General features: G+C 37.9%; 1 protein-coding gene and 1 long non-coding RNA gene across 6 annotated transcripts in view; one reads left to right on the top strand and one right to left on the bottom strand.

Annotated features, from left to right (window-relative positions):
- Positions 1-14,084, bottom strand: part of col19a1 (collagen, type XIX, alpha 1) — a 306,597-nt gene that overhangs the window by 276,522 nt on the left and 15,991 nt on the right.
- LOC147841165 (uncharacterized) lies at positions 1,140-4,964 on the top strand. Its single transcript, XR_015506270.1, has 3 exons — positions 1,140-1,829; positions 2,188-2,364; positions 3,508-4,964. It is a non-coding gene; the product is annotated as an uncharacterized LOC147841165 (long non-coding RNA).

Here is a 14,084-nt window from a genome sequence, read left to right as displayed (position 1 = left end):
CATATCAACTGGACGCCGGGTCCCGGCTGCATTTCCTGCAAGTAAAGTGAGAGATGTTTGGAGGTTGTGCAGGGGCCTCTTTGACCCCCTTCTCCACCAGCTGACCAACGCCATCACCTGTCAGAGTTCAGTTAAACAGAGTGTGTGTGTGAGTGTGTGTCTGTATAGACAACTTGGCATTCTCATCCCCCAAAACTGCACTCCACCTCCAGCCAAGACGACTCACAGTTGTAGAAATGCACCAAATGACCAGCCAGTATAGGGATGGGTGATATGGACTACCAGAAAATATTGATATGTAGTTTTCCATTATTTACACAAATACTAAACAATATCAGAGACGTTAATTAATTCATTAACATCACTGATATTGTTTAGAACTTGTATAAATACAGTTGAATACAATCCCTCTGTGAAATATTTATTCTTTTTTAAATATTTTACCTGTCATTTTTAAATGGACCAAAGAAATTTTCACAGTATTCCCAATATTTTTACTCTGGAGAAAGTCTTGTTTGTTTGTTTGTTTGTTTGTTTGTTTGTTTGTTTGTTTGTTTTGACTGGAATAATTTTTATTTTTATTTTTTTGTATTATTAGCCCCATTAAGCAATATTTTTTGATTTTCTACAGAACAAACTGTATATTATGTTTAGAAATATGTTGATAAAATTTCCCTCCATTAAACAGAAATTGGGGATAAAACATACATAAATCCTTATAAGAGATTTAAAATGAAACTGCAGTCTAACTACAACCGTCATATCTGTAACACGGTATCCTGGTAATTTTCTCCATATGTTTTAGGAATGTCCAATTGTTGCTGACCCGTGGTCTCATGTACATTTTGTTTTGTCCATTTTACTACAAGTTGATTATGTGTATAATCCTGGTTTATGTCTTCTCAATGATTATACAAATTTCTGTACAAGTACACTAAAGAAGAGAATGTTGTTTGCTGGTTTTACGGCGGCAAAGAAGACAATCATACAAAATTGGTTTACCCCACACGTGTGCAAAAAAAAATTGATTCATAGCCTCCTTAAAATTGTGACTTGCGAAGCTACAATAGCACAATTTAATAAGGCTAGACCTAGTACCATTGATGCATGGCAATGTTTTTCTTCCAGCATTTTGGACTATCTAAAGGAATGACCATGTAAAGGTGTTTTTTTTTTCCTTCTCAATGTAAATCTTTCAGATTGAAAATTGTTGATATGTCTGTTGCAACCCCTCCCCTTTTTGGTTGTATGAATGTCTTTTTGTTATGTTAATCTAAAGTCAATAAAATGTTGATCACAAAAAAAAAAAGAAAGAAATTGGGGATAAAATATAAAGAATTAACACTACGTCAGAATAACCTTGACAAATTCCCTTCCATCTTAACTTTTTTTTTTTTACCCTTCCAAAAACGTTTTGCATTACACAAGCATGAAATTTTTTTTATGGATCAAGTTACTTTTATTCCAAAATCTGTTATTTCCGTCACACGTTTCTTATACAATATTTTAAAATGTGCATTAAAAAGGATATGGAAAAGTGATTGGAGAGAAACCCACTATCTTAAAAAAAATTGATGTTATTTTCCTTTTAGATTATCTTCATATAATGTATATTAAGGTCCAATCTCAATTCTACCTCTCAGCCCTTCCTCTTGGGGTGTCATACTCTTTTTAGCTTAAAGGCGTAGGGCTAATGCTGTGTTCACACCACCTATTCACATTTAAGTATGCGCGTGAAAACTTTGAGTTTACTTGCTTCATTCACGCGTCAAATTCACTTTATTTGCATGTCAAAGTCATCACACAATACAGATTTGCCTCATAGGCAGGTTTTCTGTCTGCCCGGCGACTCAAGCTTCATTGCTAAATGGCTATCATGAATTTTATTGAGATAATAGCTGTGTTAATGTGCTTTAGGAAGGCTGAAAACAGCGTATATTTGTTTGGCGCCGTGTCAGAGTCCACTAGATTCGTTCAGAGGTGCATCCAGTTCTGTGAGTTCATCAACTCCTCCAGAAAATGTACCTGCATGATGGAAGCTTTCAGCGGTGCTTCAGACTGAGCCGAGCCCAGTTTGATGAGCTGTTGTCCGGTGTCAGCAAGAGGATTTCCCCTCGGGACACCAACAACAGGCACTATGTCATAATAACGCCCCTGCAAGAGCAAGTTCCTGATTGTTTAACGCAGCACGAATGTCCTATGAAGTACAGATTTTCCAACTCGAGTGAATTGCATCATTCGTGATACCACTTTGCACTGCAGGATGTCTATTTGCATTTTTGCATTTGCATCTAGTGTGATCGCAGCATCAGAGGAAGGGCTGGATAGCCTGTAAAACAGATTTTCACATGGCTGCATACGCAAGTTTACGGAACCCCGGAAGGGACGTAGTGGAGGAGAAAAAAATTGGCTTGGTGAAAAAAAAAAATGGGTGAAAGAAAAAAATGGGTGGGAGGAAAATATATATTTCTAAGTTTTTGCGTTCTCTCGCAAAGTTTTGCGTTCCCTCGCAAAGATGTTTTGCGTTCCCTCGCAAAGATGTTTTGCGTTATCTCGCAAAGATGTTTTTCGTTCCCTCGCAAAGATATTTTGCGTTCCCTCGCAAAGATGTTTTGCGTTCTCTCGCAAAACTGTTTCTCCACAAACACTTCCTGTTCACTTCACTCACGTAAACCCTCCCGTTTTTGCTGAAATTCTCCCATATTTTACCATTCTATCCCACTTTCTTTACTGTGCGCTGATTGTCGCCTTTCACTTTGCAACCTTTGAACCAGTGAATGCATGTATAAGCGCTGACTGACAGACGCGCTCCATACAATAAAAACTGATCCCAGATCAGCGTCTGTACGCGCCATTTAAAGGGACACTTCTGTTATCAAACAAGTGCGCAGCAAATGAATCTCATGTTTTGTTTAGTTTGATAACAGAGGTGTCTCTGTAAGAATGCACAGATCTATAATGAAAGCAGTCCATTACTTTAGAAACTGTTTGTGCTCATTTAAGAGAAAATAAGCTGTTAAAAATAAAACATGCAGGACGGAGATGTTTCATATTATTCAGTGTATTTGTCTGTTTAAACATACACCCGCTCCTCTGTAAATGGCGTGTACAGACGCTGATCTGGGATCAGTTTATTGTACGAAGCGCGTCTGTCAGTCAGCGCTTATACATGCATTCACTGGTTCATAGGTAGCATACGCACAGTAATGTAAAGAAAGTGGGGTAGAATGGTAAAATACGGGAGAATTTCGGCAAAAACGGGAGGGTTTACGTGAGTGCAGTGAACAGGAAGTGTTTGTGGAGAAACAGTTTTGCGAGAGAACGCAAAACATCTTTGCGAGAGAACGCAAAACATCTTTGCGAGGGAACGCAAAACTTTGCGAGAGAACGCAAAAAACTTAGAAATATATATTTTCCTCCCACCCATTTTTTTTCTTTCACCCATTTTTTTTTCACCCACCCATTTTTTTTCTCCCCCACTACGTCCCTTCCGGGGTTCCGTACAAGTTAGATGTACAAATAAGTATTTTTTGCCAATGTAAAAAAATTGTACCAACAAACAAGCATATGTCTTAATGCATTTATAAAAGCGTTTGCCTTTTATGGTCATGCTTTAAAAAAAGAAAAAAAAAAACATTTCACCATCTATAATCCATAATAATTACACCTGTATAGTAGTCTCACAACATACTTTCACATCTGTCACAGATAAAACTTGAATACCCTGTCAGAAAAGTCTAGTAGCTGAGAATGACCTTTTACAGTATCTGGTATACTGTTAATGTTCCTGCATTTACATACAGGTAGATGAATATGGCCATGCTGTAAATAGTGCAGCTGTTTTATTTACCAAGTAAATGCTGTTATTGCTGTAGGTAGAAAGACCATATGCATTTTCATTCAGCATATCTACTATTTTAAATTTGTGCAAACATATTCATTCATTTATTTTCTTTTTGGCTTAGTCCCTTTGTTAAGCTGGGGTCACCAATGAACCGTCAACTTATGCAGCATATGTTTTACACAGCGGATGCTCTTCCAGCGGCAACCTATCACTGGGAAACCCACATGAACATGGGGAGAAAATGCAAATTCCACACAGAAATACCAACTGATCCAGCCGAGGCTCGAATCAGCGACCTTATGGCTATGAGGCGATTGTGTTTTTGCAAGTTTATTTACAGCATAATTATACAAAGCTAGTCAGATTTTTTTACTTAAAGGGGACCTATTATACACCTTTTTACAAGATGCAAAATAAGTCTCTGATGTCCCTAAAATGTATATGTGATGTTTCAGCTCAAAATACTCAACAAATAATGTTTTAGAACTCTTTGAGACATTCCCCTTTTTGATCCTAATTGTGCCATATCGGTGACTGTCGCTTTAAATTCAAATGAGATTGTGCTCTTTACAAAAGAGGACAGAGCTACAGACAACTGTGCATCAGCATAGCAGCAGATTCAAAACAGGACTAACATAAAAAACTGAAAATGTCATAAAAAGTGTTTCAGAAAAAGGTCGAATATGGAGTCTGCAGTGTTCATTTGTGCACTCTAAAACTCCACATTCATAATGCCTTTTAGTCACTGATATAATCTTCAGCAGGTACGATATAAATACTCTAATTGCAGACGGTTGCTTCTCACTAAGGACTGTCTATTCTAACGAAGCAGAGTTTATCGCTAATGGGCTTTCCCTCTCTGATGACATGTACAAAGGGAGAATGTTGACTGAAGTGTTTGTGCAGACTGTTTTTATGAAATTTGATTATAAAAAGTAGAATTAAATAATTTTTACCATTAGAGGATTTAGAGGATACATTTACACACTATAGCCATGCAACGGAGTTTAAACCTCTTATAAAAGAGATTTTTGCATAATAGCTCCCCTTTATTATCGTAAAACAATCACATTTAAATCTAATAAAGCTAATGTCAGAAGTTGTATATGGTTTTGTATCCATTTAAATAAAAGAATAAGCGAAATAAAATAAAAATCTGCTATTGTAATCAACCATTAAAGAATCAAGAACAGTACATTTGATCGCTGAGGGCCAGAAAGAGGGCCCCACAGCAGGCCTCTGGACACCAAGCGTTAGATAGAGCAACACATCGCAAATCATCTGACCCACAGCCCCTTTAGGGTCCCAGGGAGGCAAACAGTGTGTTTACGGTTGTATAAAAAAATGCTAAAAATACCCTCCCCTTTCCCTGTGCAGATGACTGGGGTGTTATTTTTCACTGGCGAAATGTGTGGACGTACAAGAGACGTCCACTGGGTGCTGAATCTCTACAGCCAAACCAGCAGGTGTTTAAAACCACAGAGAACAATCCATTAGACTGAGCTAAAGACTATGATGAAACACAAAAGAAACAAAATGACCTACAAATGCTAAACAATGTAATGCATGGTGTAGATCCATATGACTGGTCCCCAAATCATCCACATTTATTTCTTTAACAAATTATCAAATGTCAAAAGCAAATTACACACTGGGCCTTTTCTCTGAGCCTCTTTTGACTATTAGATTTAAGTAACTGGTTCAAGGGACATTTTTAATGGATTGATGCAATCAGATTTCCTCAAGTTCTACCAGATGTACAGCAGTCTATTAGATTGAGTACAAACACATTGCAAGAGTGTAATTGCTTCATCTTTTATATGTTTTATATACAGTTGAAGTCAGAATTATTAGCCCCACTTTAATTATTTTGTTCTTTTTTAAATTTCCACAAATGATGTTTAACAGAGCAAGGAAATGTTCACAGTATGTCTGATAATATTTTTCTTCTGGAAAAAGTTTAGGCTAGAATAAAAGTAGTTTTTAATTAAAAAAATATATATTTCAAGGACAAAATTATTAGCCTGTTTAAGCTAACTTTTTTTCCCGATAGTTTACAGAACAAACCATCATTAAACAATAACTTGCCTAATTACCCTAACCTGCCTAGTTAACCTAATTTACCTAGTTAAGGCTTTAATTGTCACTTTAAGCTGTATAGAAGTGTCTTAAATAATATCTAGTCAAATATTATTTACTGTCATCATGATAAAGATAAAATAAATCAGATATTAGAAATGAGTTATTAAAACTATTATGTTTAGAAATGTGTTGAAAAAATCTTCTCTCCATTAAACAGAAATTGGGGGAAAAATAAACAGGGATGTTAATAATTCAGGGGAGCTAATATTTCTGACTTCAACTGTATATGCTATATTTTTAAGGTTGAGTAATGAGAATATGTGTGGTACAATTATTTTATGATTTTAAAATTGAAGTGGCTGTAATATTAAAAAAAACATTTCAAATGCATTTCAAATAAATGCTGCTGTTTTAAGATTTACATTCATGCAAAAATATTACTGCTTTCGAGTTTTAAGCAACACTGTTTTCAAAGGTGATAAGAAATGTTTTGAAACAAAATCAGACTGATTTCTGAAGGATCATGATACTAAAGAAATAATGATAATAATCAGCTGTTATCACAATACAATAACATTTTTAAAAATATTTAAAAAAAGAAAAAATTTAAACAGTGATAAAAACAATTAACAATATTAGAGATTTTTTTAATCTAATAAATATTACTTTGGCAAGAAATTTCCTTTAAAAGGGTATTTTAAAAAATAGATTATTATACATTGTTAGATTAAGCAATAAGTCACAGAAAATGTATTTAAATGAAACAGTATTTAAATTTTTTTTTTACAACGTTTACGTTTTGTTTATCAAATACACATGTACTGTCTTTTTTATATCCAAATACTTGATGCCACTGTACTGCTATAAAAGACATTAAAATACTGCTGAAATGCATTCTCTATTTTTTCATATTTGAAATTAAACACTGGAACAGAGCATAAGACAGACATTAGACTCTGGAAAATTAAGTCAGAATAAAACATCATGACATTGTGCAATCCGTCAAATTATGTTTGATTAATCAAAAACTGTAGCAACAAATGGCAGGGACTAGGCCTGCCACAATCGTGAATTTGACATAAGCCAACAAGTAAATTATTGCAAATGAGATTATTTAATTGTCTGTATTGCTCGTCAGTTATAGTGTAAACATAATACATTTATTATTCAATATATAGTATTTCACTTGAAATGTCGCTTGAACGTAAAATATTTTTAAAAAGCTGAAATAACAGTAAAACTTTTTCTAACATTAGACATGTTAATCCTTGATTTCTCCATGTTTGCATGCTTAAGCTTACTATATCTGAATGCCAGAATATGACTCCAATTTGTCATACTAGCATATTGTAAATGAAACTGCACAATAATCACACTGCAATTTAAATCAAATAGCCACAATCAACCAAAACGATTATTATTTGAGACTACTTGTTATGATTATCAGCAGTGTCGCCCTTGCCAGCAACTGGAGAACATCCAAGTCATTTTATCGAACTACAAATCCAATCATGTCCTTCAGTCACTTACCTGTTTCAGGTTACCCCAACATACATACACAGCTAAAGCTCGTGAAGACTGATTATTTGGACTATACACACACACATCTCACACACATACAGTGCTGAGTCTTGTTTCCCTGAAGTGAGCATTACGCAAACATTACTTGGATTGTCTACTGTGTTTTGACCCTTGTTGGATTTAATTGTTTCTGTTTGTTTTGCCTCCTGATTTGACCTGTTTGGATTACCTTCATGCTCCTGTCTGTCCCAGTGTAAACCTATTGGTGGGCAAAGCGAGGCTTCATGAAACACTGAAACAGTCTAAGCAAATGAATCGAAGCTTTGAAACGTTTTAAAACCCAGTGGTCACAGTGACACCTAGTGGTCATTTTTTAAGTTTTGCTATAGAACCGCTTCAGCAAAGAAACAGTTAAGAAAATTGAGGAATTATACCCCACATTGTAGCGCTGAAATTTCAAGTGATTTGGTGGAGCGGTGAGAGTTCCAGACTAGCATGCAGAGATAATAGGTTAGAATCCAGGGTGATACAGCTATAGATGTTAGTTTTTAAATGCCCTGTTCTTGTAATGTGTTTAACATTGGTCTGGCATCCAAATGAAAACTTTGTGAATAATTATGTCTTGTTTTGGTCATAAAAGTTGAGATTCGAACTTGGGACTTTTGAAGCACAGTTGCTCTGTCCACACGCACGGTCCAGTAGGCTACATGAGATACAGTTTTTTTTTTTTTTGTCTGACCCTGTCAGTCTGTTACATGTCCATGTATTTATTATTTATTTATTTGTTACTTTGTCGCCCTCTTGTGTTGTGTTGATGGTTGTGTTTTCATTTAGAGTTGATTTCCTCCGCACCTGCAGACAATTCATCGTCGGCTATTTAAGAGCTCGTGCTGCAGTGATTCAGAGACGTGGAGTTGTGCTCCTTATGTTCTCAGCCTGTGTTTGTTGTGTTTCCTCCCCACACTTTATTTATATTTGATTGTTTAATTAATAAAACCCCTAGACTGATCCATTTGTGTTTTTCCCTCATTTAATGTTGTGACTGGGGTCGTAGCATTAATTGGGAGCTCGTCCAAAAAGTTTAGATTATGTTCGTCAGCTGTTCAGTGTGGGAGGAGAGATGTGTGGCCACCCCGTTCATTTTGTGATTCGTCTGGATATGCTTTCGTTTGAGTGATCTCTTGCATCCCATATGTGAGTATTTGCCCTATTTAATTTAGTCGCCGGGTAGGTTGTGGACTTACCACTTTGTTATTTTGCCTTTCTTATTTTTGTGGTTATTCGGAGTGGAGGTATGCTTCAGAGCACTTGCTGCTGATCTATCAATTGGGTCAGTATGCAGTGTTCATGATTTCAGCATTTAAAGTCGCCTCGAGCCCCTAACGCCACTGAAGACTAGGGAAAAATACTGTGTTAAATGGGGTAAATACATTAGTTTTTTTAGGGGATTGCATTTGGTTACGATTTTGTGAATTATATTGATAACCTTTCAATTTCGTGTAATTTGTAGACTTGGTATTAGGTTACAGCCTGGCTGTGTGTGCGCGCGCGGCTGTGTGTGGATGCGGCTGTATGTGTGTGATTAAGTTGGAAAAATTAAATTTCGTTGATATTTTTGCTTAATCAGGTGAGTTGATGCTCTTTCGTTTAGATTATTTGATGGTTTAAATATTTGTAAACGTTTGGTTTAAAATATTTATCGTTAAAACCATTATTTAATTGTTTTGTGAGCATAACTGTGTACGTCGGAGATGGCGTCTGTAGTGGACACATTTCGTGAGTCTCCTTCTGAAGAACTGCTTTTATCGTGCACAAAAGAGCAGTTATTGCAAATTGCAGAGTCTTTTGAAATTGAAATTGCTCCAAGATATAAGACTTTGAAGGAAACTCTACGAAATGTGTTAAAAGGTTATCTGGTGGAATTAGGCGTTTTAGAAATGCCTGCAGAGACTGCTAGTCTTGTGGAGGAAGTGGCTGATCCTTCAGTAAGTGAACACGCTATTCGATTGAGAGAGTTAGCATTGAAAGAAAGAGAAATTGAGTTAGAATATGCTAAATTAGAGTTGCGAAAGCGTGAAATCGATCATCAATATGAACTAAAGCGTATGGAATTAGAGATGAGCGGAAAAAGTGTAGTCTCTAATGAATTTGATGTTGGTCGAAATCGGAGTATGGTTCCTCCTTTTTGTGAAAAGGATGTTGAGAAATATTTTAGTCATTTTGAGAGAGTCGCTGCTTCTTTAAAGTGGCCGGAAAATGTTTGGTCGCTGCTATTGCAGTGCGTGTTAACCGGTAAAGCACAAGAAGCATACGCTTCGTTGTCTATTGAAGAAACTGCTGACTATAAGCTGGTGAAAGCTGCTATATTGAGAGCATACGAGTTAGTTCCGGAGGCATATCGACAGCGTTTTCGGCATTATGCAAAGCTTTCAAATCAGTCTTATGTCGAGTTTGCACGAGAGAAAGAGATGTTGTTTGATCGGTGGTGCACGTCTCAAAAAGCTGAGAGTAAAGAACAAGTGAGACAACTTATTCTTTTGGAGGAGTTTAAAAATTGTGTACCATCTGCTCTTTCTACGTACCTTAATGAACAGAAAGCTGATACACTCCACAAAGCTGCCACTTTGGCAGATGATTTTGTTTTAACGCACAAAATCACTTTTAGAGAGAAATCGCGAGAGAAAGTTTTTGCTGAAGCACCTGTTTCACCACCTCGTAAGTCACTCCGTATTAGGTCAACTGTTCCGACTGATGAAAAGGCTTGTTTTTATTGCAAAAATTCTAGTCATTTAATTGCAAGCTGTCCAGTGTTGAGGAAGAAAGGGAAAGCAAAACATGTTGGGTTAATTTCTGTTGACTCGAGTTCAAATTTTAATTGTACGTCCGAGTCCGATTTTAATCCCACTAAAGATGGTTATGCGCCTTTCTTGCACTATGGAACTGTGTCCATTTCCAGCATGAGTAAGCCTGTGCCTGTACGCATTTTACGGGATACTGGAGCAAGTCTTTCCATAATTTTGGAAGGAGTTTTGCCATTATCAGAGGAAACTGCCACTGGTAGCGCGGTATTAGTGCGCGGTTTTGAGATGGGAGTTGCTGATGTTCCGTTGCATAAAATCAGTCTACAGTCTGAATTAGTGAGCGGTGACGTGATCGTCGGTGTTCGTGCTTCTCTTCCTATTGCTGGTGTAACATTCATTCTAGGCAATGATTTAGCGGGAGGTAGTGTATGGAGCGATATTAACGTGTCACCTGAAGTTGTTCCTGTACCACTCGCTGGTACTGATGACTGTGCGCTTAAGTATCCGGATGTATTTGCTGCGTGCGTGCTTACTCGATCTATGATTAAATCCGCTGAGACTTCTGATAGCGTTGATTTATGTGACACATTCATGGTAAATTCTGACACAACTGATTTGTTCTCTGTCCCTTTACAGGAAAAAGCAGATCTGTTTCCTGTGAGTGCTGAGAAGGATGCTATAGACTGTGCTGATGAGACTGATGCTGAAAGTGATCTTTGTGTCCCGAGAAGTTAATTGACGCTCAAAAATCTGACTCCACTCTTACTTCGCTTTTCGAATTAGTTCGACCAGAGCAGGAGAATACGTGTGCGCCTCAGATGTACTTTCTTAGAAACGGCATTCTGATGAGAAAGTGGGTATCTCCAAAATCTTCTGAAGACTGGAATGTAGTTAACCAAATCGTAATTCCAGTAGATTACCGAGACATGATTTTAGATTGTGCACACAATGGTTCAGCTGGTCACTTGGGTATTTTAAAAACATACAATCGGATTTTGCGAAACTTTTATTGGCCTGGATTAAAGCGTGATGTTGCACGTTTTTGTAAGACTTGTCACGTTTGTCAAGTTGTTGGAAAACCCAACCAAACCATCAAACCTGCACCACTTTATCCAATTCCGATGGTTTCTGAGCCTTTAGAACACATTTTAATAGACTGTGTAGGACCGCTTCCACGTTCAAAATCTGGCTTTAAGTATCTTTTAACAATTATGTGCGCGACTACACGTTTCCCAGAGGCAATTCCTTTGCGTTCTGTAACCACTAGAGCGATCACCAAAGCGTTGGTCAAGTTTTTCACGCTCTTTGGTTTGCCAAAAATTCTCCAGAGTGATCAGGGAACGAATTTTACATCTCGAACGTTTTCTCAAGTACTTAAACAACTTGGTATAAAACATAACGTTTCCACTGCGTATCATCCAGAAAGTCAAGGTGCTTTAGAGAGGTTTCATCAAACTTTAAAGTCAATGTTGCGTACGTACTGTTTTGAGCTTGAGGGAGATTGGGAGGAAGGACTTCCATGGTTGCTTTTCGCTTCACGAGAGGTGATTCAAGAATCATCGGGCTTTAGCCCTGCAGAGCTCGTGTTTGGCTACAATTTGCGCGGCCCTTTGGCCGTATTGAAAGAGAGGTGGCTCTCTGATTCAAAAAGCACCACCGTACCGGAGTATTTTTCACAGTTTCGTACACGTCTATACAGAGTTCGTGAATTGGCAAAGCAGAACCTTGAAAAATCACAAGAAAAGATGAAAACTTGGTTCGACAAGAAAGCGAGAGAACGAAGTTTTAGCCCTGGTGACAAAGTTTTAGTGTTATTGCCAGTATCTGGTGGGTCGTTGCAAGCTCGTTATAGTGGCCCTTACGAGATCAAAAGGAAACTGTCAGATCGAGACTACGTTATCCATACACCTGATCGTCGAAAAAGTCTGAGAGTTTGTCATGTAAACATGATTAAACCCTATTATGAGAGAAAGTCGGATACTGAGAAAGTTAAAAACGTCATACAGTTACCTGTTCAAGAGTCTCTATCTGTGGGTGTGTTAACATCTGAACCAGTCGATGAAAAAGATGTAGAACCATCTAGATGTATCATTGAGGGTAGGTTGAAAAACTCTGAGATGCTCGAAAATTTAACTAGCAAACTACCACACTTGAGTCAAACTGAGAAAGCTGAAGTCATTGGGTTAGTGAGAAGTTTCCCAATGTTGTTCAGTGACATTCCTGGTTTAACTTCAGTGATTGAGCATGATATTGATGTTGGTTTTACCCAGCCGATTAAACAACATCCATATCGTGTTAATCCACTTAAAAGGTCGCTTCTGCAGAAGGAAGTTGAGTACATGTTGGAAAATCACATTGCTGAGTCTAGTACTAGTCCATGGAGTTCACCGTGTCTGCTGGTAGAGAAATCTGATGGCACATTTAGATTTTGTACAGATTATCGTCGTGTAAATGCCGTAACTAAAAGTGACTGCTATCCTTTGCCAAGAATAGATGATTGTGTGGATCGTGTAGGTTCTGCTACATACGTTTCGAAACTCGATCTATTAAAGGGATATTGGCAAGTGGGGTTAAGTGAACGTGCTAGAGAAATATCAGCATTTGTCACCCCGGATGCTTTTCTTAATTATAGGGTGATGGCATTCGGGATGAAAAACGCTCCAAGCACTTTCCAACGGCTCGTTAACACCGTGTTGGCCGGTGTTCCAAATTGCGAAGCGTACCTGGATGATGTAGTGTTGTATAGTTCGACATGGCAAGAGCACATGAGTTTGCTTCGACAGGTTTTTAATCGATTGGCAGAAGCTAAACTTACCGTTAACTTGGCCAAATGTGAATTTGGTAAAGCCACTATTGATTACCTGGGAAAAGTTATTGGTAATGGTGAAGTGCGCCCAGTTGCTGCTAAGGTGACTGCAATTTGTAATTTTCCCTCTCCGAAGGACCGCAAGCAATTGCGTCGTTTTCTAGGTATGGTAGGTTACTACCGTTCATTTTGTAAGAACTTTGCTACGGTTGTTTCTCCGCTAACCGATCTGTTGAGTCCAAAGACCCAATTTGAGTGGTCCGATGCATGCCAATGTGCAGTTGAGAACGTAAAGTCTTTGTTGATTTCAGCTCCAGTGTTGGCTGCACCAGATTATTTGAAGCCATTCAGTCTTGCGGTGGATGCAAGCGATGTTGGTGCGGGAGCTGTCCTTCAGCAAAGAGGTGCTGAAGTAGAACATCCAGTATGTTACTTTTCAAAGAAGTTTACTTCTACACAACGGAAGTATTCTACCATTGAAAAGGAGGCTTTAGCAATGGTTCTAGCCATCCAGCATTTTGAAGTTTATTTGTCCAATTATCACCCGATTGTTGTATATTGTGACCACAATCCTCTTTCCTAAACACCATGCGTAACTCTAATCAACGTTTGATGCGCTGGAGTTTATTTTTGCAGCCCTACGACCTTGACATTAAGCATGTCCGAGGTTGTGACAATGTGGTGGCTCATGCACTGTCCCGGGTGGAATAAGTGGGTAAGGTGCATGAAATGGTGTTCGGGAGAAGGTGTTTGAAAATGTTTTTTTTTTAGTTTGTGTTTTGGTGATGAAAACACTTTTGGGGGATGAAGGTGTTACATGTCCATGTATTTATTATTTATTTATTTGTTACTTTGTCGCCCTCTTGTGTTGTGTTGATGGTTGTGTTTTCATTTAGAGTTGATTTCCTCCGCACCTGCAGACAATTCATCGTCGGCTATTTAAGAGCTCGTGCTGCAGTGATTCAGAGACGGGGATTTGAGCGGCCGTCCAGACGTGGAGTTGTGCTCCTTATGTTCTCAGCCTGTGTTT

This window comes from Danio rerio, chromosome 13 (genome assembly GCF_052040795.2).
Source record: "Danio rerio strain M-AB ecotype USA chromosome 13, GRCz13ab, whole genome shotgun sequence".
Lineage (NCBI taxonomy): Eukaryota > Metazoa > Chordata > Actinopteri > Cypriniformes > Danionidae > Danio > Danio rerio.
The sequence above is the reverse complement of the archived record's forward strand: the minus strand, read 5'-3'. Positions and strand labels throughout refer to the sequence as shown.